Source organism: Capra hircus, chromosome 7 (assembly GCF_001704415.2).
Source record: "Capra hircus breed San Clemente chromosome 7, ASM170441v1, whole genome shotgun sequence".
Classification (NCBI taxonomy): domain Eukaryota; kingdom Metazoa; phylum Chordata; class Mammalia; order Artiodactyla; family Bovidae; genus Capra; species Capra hircus.
In genome coordinates, this window is record NC_030814.1 from 58,230,925 (window position 1) to 58,237,276 (window position 6,352).

At 40.1% G+C, this 6,352-nt stretch overlaps 1 pseudogene; it reads right to left on the bottom strand.

The window, feature by feature from the left end:
• On the bottom strand, positions 2,210 to 2,582 carry LOC102189861 (annotated as a pseudogene).

The window sequence follows — 6,352 nt, forward strand, 5'->3', positions numbered from 1 at the left end:
GTTATTTCTTGACTTATTTGATAATAGCCATTCTAATGGGTGTGAGGTAATATCTTGTGGTTTTTATTTGCATTTTCTAAAAATGAGTGATGCTTGAGTATCTTTTCATGTGGCTGTTGACCATCTTTTTGTCTTCTTTGGAAAAATGTTCAGATCCTATGTTCATTTTACTTTTATTTATTTATTTGGCTTTATCAGCTCTTAGTTGTCACATGCAGAATCTTTAGTAGTGGCATGTGGGGTCTTTCAGTGGTGGCATACAGACTCTTAACTATGGCATGTGAACTCCCAATTATAGCATGTGGGATCTAGTTTCCTGACCAGGGATCAAACCTGGGCCCCCTACACTGGGAGTTCAGAGTCTTAGCCACTGTACCACCAGGGAATCCCCCTCTGTTCATTTCTTTAAATTTTTAAAATTTATATTGGGGTATAGCCAATTAACAATGTTGTGATAGTTTCCAGTGAATAGCGAAGGGACTCAGCCATACCATTCTCCAAACTCCCCTCCCATCTAGACTGCTGCATAATACTGAGCAGAGTTCCACAGACTAGACAGTAGGTCCCCTCCATTCATTTTTAAATTAAGTTGCTTTGTTTTTGTTGAGTTGTATGAGTTCTTTATATATATTGGCATTAACTCGTTATTGGATATATGATTTGTAAATATCTTCTCCCATTCTATATATTGTCCTTTTGTTGATGGTTTCCTTTGCTGTGCAGAAGCGTTTTAGTTAGAAGTAGTACCATTTGTTTATTTTTGCTTTTGTTTCCCTTAAGAGACATATTCAGAAAGAAATTAGTAAGACAGTATTGAAAAGCATATCCCCTATATTTTCTAGTGAGAGTTTTTATGGCTTCAGGTCTTATACTCAAGCCTTTAATCCATCTTGAGTTGATATTTGTATATGGTGTAAGATAGTGGTCTAGTTTCATCATTTTGCATTTGGCTATCCAGTTTTACCAACACCACTTATTGATGAGACTATCCTTTCTCCATTGTATGTTCTTTGCCCCTTTGTCTCAGATTAATTATTAATATATGTGTGAGTTTATTTCTGGACTCTCAATTTTGTTCCATTGATCTGTGTGTCTATTTTTCTGCCAATAAGACACTGTTTTGATTACTATAGCAATAAGCAGCCATTTTCAACTCTTTGTCTCTTCTGCCTTTAATTTACATTCTACTATACTTTGATTAATTGGTTTTAGACATTATCAGTTGACTCCTTTTTATGTTGGATTAGATTTTATCTTTTGTACATCTCCAAGGCCCTTTCATGCTTTCTTTCATTTGCAGCATCATTGGGAGCATTGTGTACTCATTATATCTTTTTATTTTACTTTTTATTCCTTGAAGTTAAAGATTACCTTGTGTTTTCATTTACTTGGTTTTCTTTGGATATGTCATCTATTCTCACACTTCCGGTTGCCTCTCAGTTCAATTTTCCATGTGGTCATTCCCTTATCTCCTGAGCTATCAATTCTCCTTCAAATTGAGTGGTTTTTCTCTACATTTGCTTTGCAGCTCTTATCCTGGAACTCTCCTTTACTGTCATTCTTGGAATTTTATTTTCTTTTTTTTTCTGATTGGGTTTCCTATTTCAAGGATTTTATTCTTTCTCTTTTTTGGTTTATTCTCTAGCTTTAAGAGATCATATCCTCCAATTGTTTCATCTGATTGAAGGTATATCAGGGGACTTGCTGATGATATCCTGTGAAATGTCTGCCTCTTGAGCTCTAAACTGGAGATGAGAGTCATCCTAGGATCATCCTTCAACATTATATGGAGACTCATTTCACTTGTTCTACTATGGATCATATCTTTTCTCTTTCTTCTGACTTCCTCTCTCTTAGATTACTCTCTCATTTTGATATTTACCTTCCAGTAGTTTCCAGAGAACGCTGTATGAAAGTTAAATTTTATTGTGACCTTGAGTGTATTAAATTATCTTTATTTTACTCTCAAACTTGAGTGTAAATTTGACTGATTATAGAGTTTTAGGTTGAAAATAATTTTTCTTCAAAATTTTGAAATATTTTGTCCATGAGCTCCCTAACCCAATGTGTGTGTTATGAAGTCTAAAGTGAATTTTATTTTATATTTTCTATATGAGACCTATATTTTTAGTTCTTACTGTAGCATTTTATCATTGTCCCAAGCTTTTTATTTTTTGTAACAACTGATTATAGATTTATTAAGGTTGATTTAGGCATCAGCAATGGTGACTTCCACCTCGACTCCTGGCTCAATACTGATGGAAGTGATCTTCTTGACAATTTCAGAAGGGCTGTGCAGGTCAATGAGTCGCATGTGGATCCTCATTTGGAATCGATCCCAAGTCTTAGAACCTTCACCACAGGGAGTTTTCCTTGTGGTTATTCTGAGTCTTGGTTGGCATCCGAACTGGTCATTTGGCTTTGAGATTCTTTTTCTTCGCGCCTCTAATCAGGTCAGCACACACCTTCTCCAGAGACTTCACTTTGCGGCTGGTGAGGGTGATCCTAATCCGGTGAATGGCCACCTCTGGCTCCACGGGAGTCTTACCGGTGTCTTTAAGGGCCATGGCTGCGGCGCGGCTTCCTGACCGACTTGTTCCTCTGCGAGAGCAAACGGCAGTGAGTCAGAAGCAGAAGCCGGCGGCACGGAGCTCCGCTTCAGCGGCGACCGCGTCTTCCTCAAAGAGCTGTCCCGAGCTTTTTAAATTAAATGCTGATGTATCTTGGCTTGAGCATATTTTTATCCATTATACAGGACAGTTGATGAAACTAATTTCCTCCAGCTTTTAGAAACTTGCCATTTTCTCCAATTTTTTTTTTTTTTGCTTTGCTTTGGTTTCCCGTTGGAAAAAAGTTTTAATAAAGGTTTTTTAAAAATTAATCTGTTTAGTTTAATTGGAGGCTAATTACTTTACAATATTATGGTGGTTTTGGCCATACATTGACATGAATCAGCCATGAGTGTACATGTCCCCCCCCCAACCTGGCAACACACCTCCACCCCATCCTGAACCCCCCCTCCCACCCTCTCCCCATCCCCTCCCTCTGGGTTGTCCCAGTGCACTGGCTTTGAGTACCCTGTTTCATGCATCGAACTTGGACAGGTCATCTGTTTCACATATGGTTCAGTTCAGTTCATTTCAGTCGCTCAGTCGTGTCTGACTCTTGCGACCCCATGAATCTCAGTACACCAGGCCTCTTTGTCCATCACCATCTCCCAGAGTTCACTCAAAGTCATCATCCATTGAGTCGGTGATGCCATCCAACCATCTCATCCTCAGTTGTCCCCTTCTCCTCCTGTCTTTTCCAGTGAGTCAACTCTTCGCATGAGGTGGCCAAAGTACTGGAGTTTCAGCTTCAGCATCATTCCTTCCAAAGAACACCCAGGGCTGATCTCCTTTAGAATGGGCTGGTTGGATCTCCTTGCAGTCCAAGGGACTCTCAAGAGTCTTCTCCAACACCACAGTTCAAAAGCATCAATTCTTTAGCGCTCAGCTTTCTTCACAGTCCAACTCTCACATCCATACATGACGACTGGAAAAACCATAGCCTTGACTAGACAGACCTTTGTTGGCAAAGTAATGTATCTGCTTTTCAATGTGCTCTCTAGGTTAGTCATAACTTTTCTTCCAAGGAGTAATGGTAGGTTGTTTTTTAATCAAGTATACAACTATTTGGAAATAGATACAATTAAGATCTATTCCTTATGCCATACCGCTTTTATTTTTGTATTTCTTTTAGGAAACTTTCTTTGGGAGTCTCCTTCAGGTGTCTGTTCTTAATTTAGTGTGGGAGATTAAAGAGCTCAATAATTGCTTTGAGCACATGTTACCAGGGCTTGTCCATTTTGATTATTTCTCTAAGGTGAATTAGGAGTTGTTGGAGAAATCCAAAACAGTGTTTTTAGGTCTTTAGTCAGTGTAATTAGGTGTTTCCACTTGGACTAGTCAGAGTCCCCAAATCTTTAAAAATCTCCTACTCAGGAGAAAAAGGTATGGATTGAAAAAGTAAAAGACTGAATGGGAAAGAGGAGTGTTCAGTTCAGTTCAGTCACTCAGTCTTGTCCGACTCTTTGAGACCCCATGAATCGCAGCACGCCAGGCCTCCCTGTCCATCACCATCTCCCGGAGTTCACTCAGACTCACGTCCATTGAGTCCATGATGCCATCCAGCCATCTCATCCTTGGTCGTCCCCTTCTCCTCCTGCCCCCAATCCCTCCCAGCATCAGAATCTTTTCCAGTGAGTCACTCTTCGCATGAGATGGCCAAAGTACTGGAGCTTCAGCTTTAGCATCATTCCTTCCAAAGAAATCCCAGGGTTGATCTCCTTCAGAATGGACCCATTGGATCTCCTTGCAGTCCAAGGGGCTCTCAAGAGTCTTCTCCAACACCACAGTTCAAAAGCATCAATTCTCCAGCACTCAGCCTTCTTCACAGTCCAACTCTCACATCCATACATGACCACTGGAAAAACCATAGCCTTGACTAGATGGACCTTAGTCGGCAAAGTAATGTCTCTGCTTTTGAATATACTATCTAGGTTGGTCATAACTTTTCTCCCAAGGAGTAAGCGTCTTTTAATTTCATGGCTGCAGTCATGATCTGCAGTGATTTTGGAGCCCAAAAAAATAAAGTCTGACACTGTTTCCACTGTTTCCCCATCTATTTCCCATGAAGTGATGGGACCAGATGCCATGATCTTCATTTTCTCAATGTTGAGCTTTAAGCCAACTTTTTCACTCTCCTCTTTCACTTTCATCAAGAGGCTTTTTAGCTCCTCTTCACTTTCTGCCATAAGCGTGGTATTATCTGCATATCTGAGGTTATTGATATTTCTCCCAGCAATCTTGATTCCAGCTTGTGTTTCTTCCAGTCCAGCGTTTCTCATGATGTACTCTGTATATAAGTTAAATAAGCAGGGTGACAATATACAGCCTTGATGTACTCCTTTTCCTATTTGGAACCAGTCTGTTGCTCCATGCCCAGTTCTGTTGCTTCCTGACCTGCGTACACATTTCTCAAGAGGCAGGTTAAGTGGTCTGGTATTCCCATCTCTCTCAGAATTTTCCACAGTTGGTTGTGATCCACACAGTCAAAGGCTTTAGCATAGTCAATAAAGCAGAAATAGATGTTTTTCTGAAACTCTCTTGCTTTTTCCATGATCCAGCGGATGTTGGCAATTTGATCTCTGGTTCCTCTGCCTTTTCTAAAACCAGCTTGAACATCTGGAAGTTCACGGTTCATGTATTGCTGAAGCCTGGCTTGGAGAATTTTGAGCATTACTTTACTAGCATGTGAGATGAGTGCAATTGTGCGGTAGTTTGAGCATTCTTTGGCATTGCCTTTCTTTGGGATTGGAATGAAAACTGACCTTTTCCAGTCCTGTGGCCACTGCTGAGTTTTCCAAATTTGCTGGCATATTCAGTGCAGCACTTTCACAGCATCATCTTTCAGGATTTGAAACAGCTCAACTAGAATTCCATTACATCCACTAGCTTTGTTCATAGTGATGCTTTCTAAGGCCCACTTGACTTCACATTCCAAGATGTCTGGCTCTAGATTAGTGATCACATCATCATGGTTATATGGGTCGTGAAGATCTTTTTTGTACAGTTCTTCTGTGTATTCTTGCCACCTCTTCTTAATATCTTTTGCTTCTGTTAGGTCCATACCATTTCTGTCCTTTGCATGAAATGTTCCCTTGATATCTAATTTTCTTGAAGAGATCTCTAGTCTTTCCCATTCTGTTGTTTTCCTCTATTTCTCTGCATTGATCGCTGAAGAAGGCTTTCTTATCTCTCCTTGCTATTCTTTGGAACTCTGCATTCAGATGCTTATATCGTTCCTTTTCTCCTTTGCTTTTTGCCTCTCTTCTTTTCACAGCTATTTGTAAGGCCTCCCCAGACAGCCATTTTGCTTTTTTGCATTTCTTTTCCATGGGGATGGTCTTGATCCCTATCTCCTGTACAATGTCATGAACCTCATTCCATAGTTCATCAGGCACTCTATCAGATCTAGTCCCTTAAATCTATTTCTCACTTCCACTGTATAATCATAAGGGATTTGATTTAGGTCATACCTGAATGGTCTAGCGGTCTTCCCTACTTTCTTCAATTTGAGTCTGAATCTGGTAATAAGGAGTTCATGATCTGAGCCACAGTCAGCTCCTGGTCTTGTTTTTGTTGACTGTATAGAGCTTCTCCATCTTTGGCTGCAAAGAATATAATCAATCTGATTTCGGTGTTGACCATCTCGTGATGGCCATGTGTAGAGTCTTCTCTTGTGTTGTAAGAGGGTGTTTGCTATGACCAGTGCATTTTCTTGGCAAAACTCTATTAGTCTTTGCCCTGCT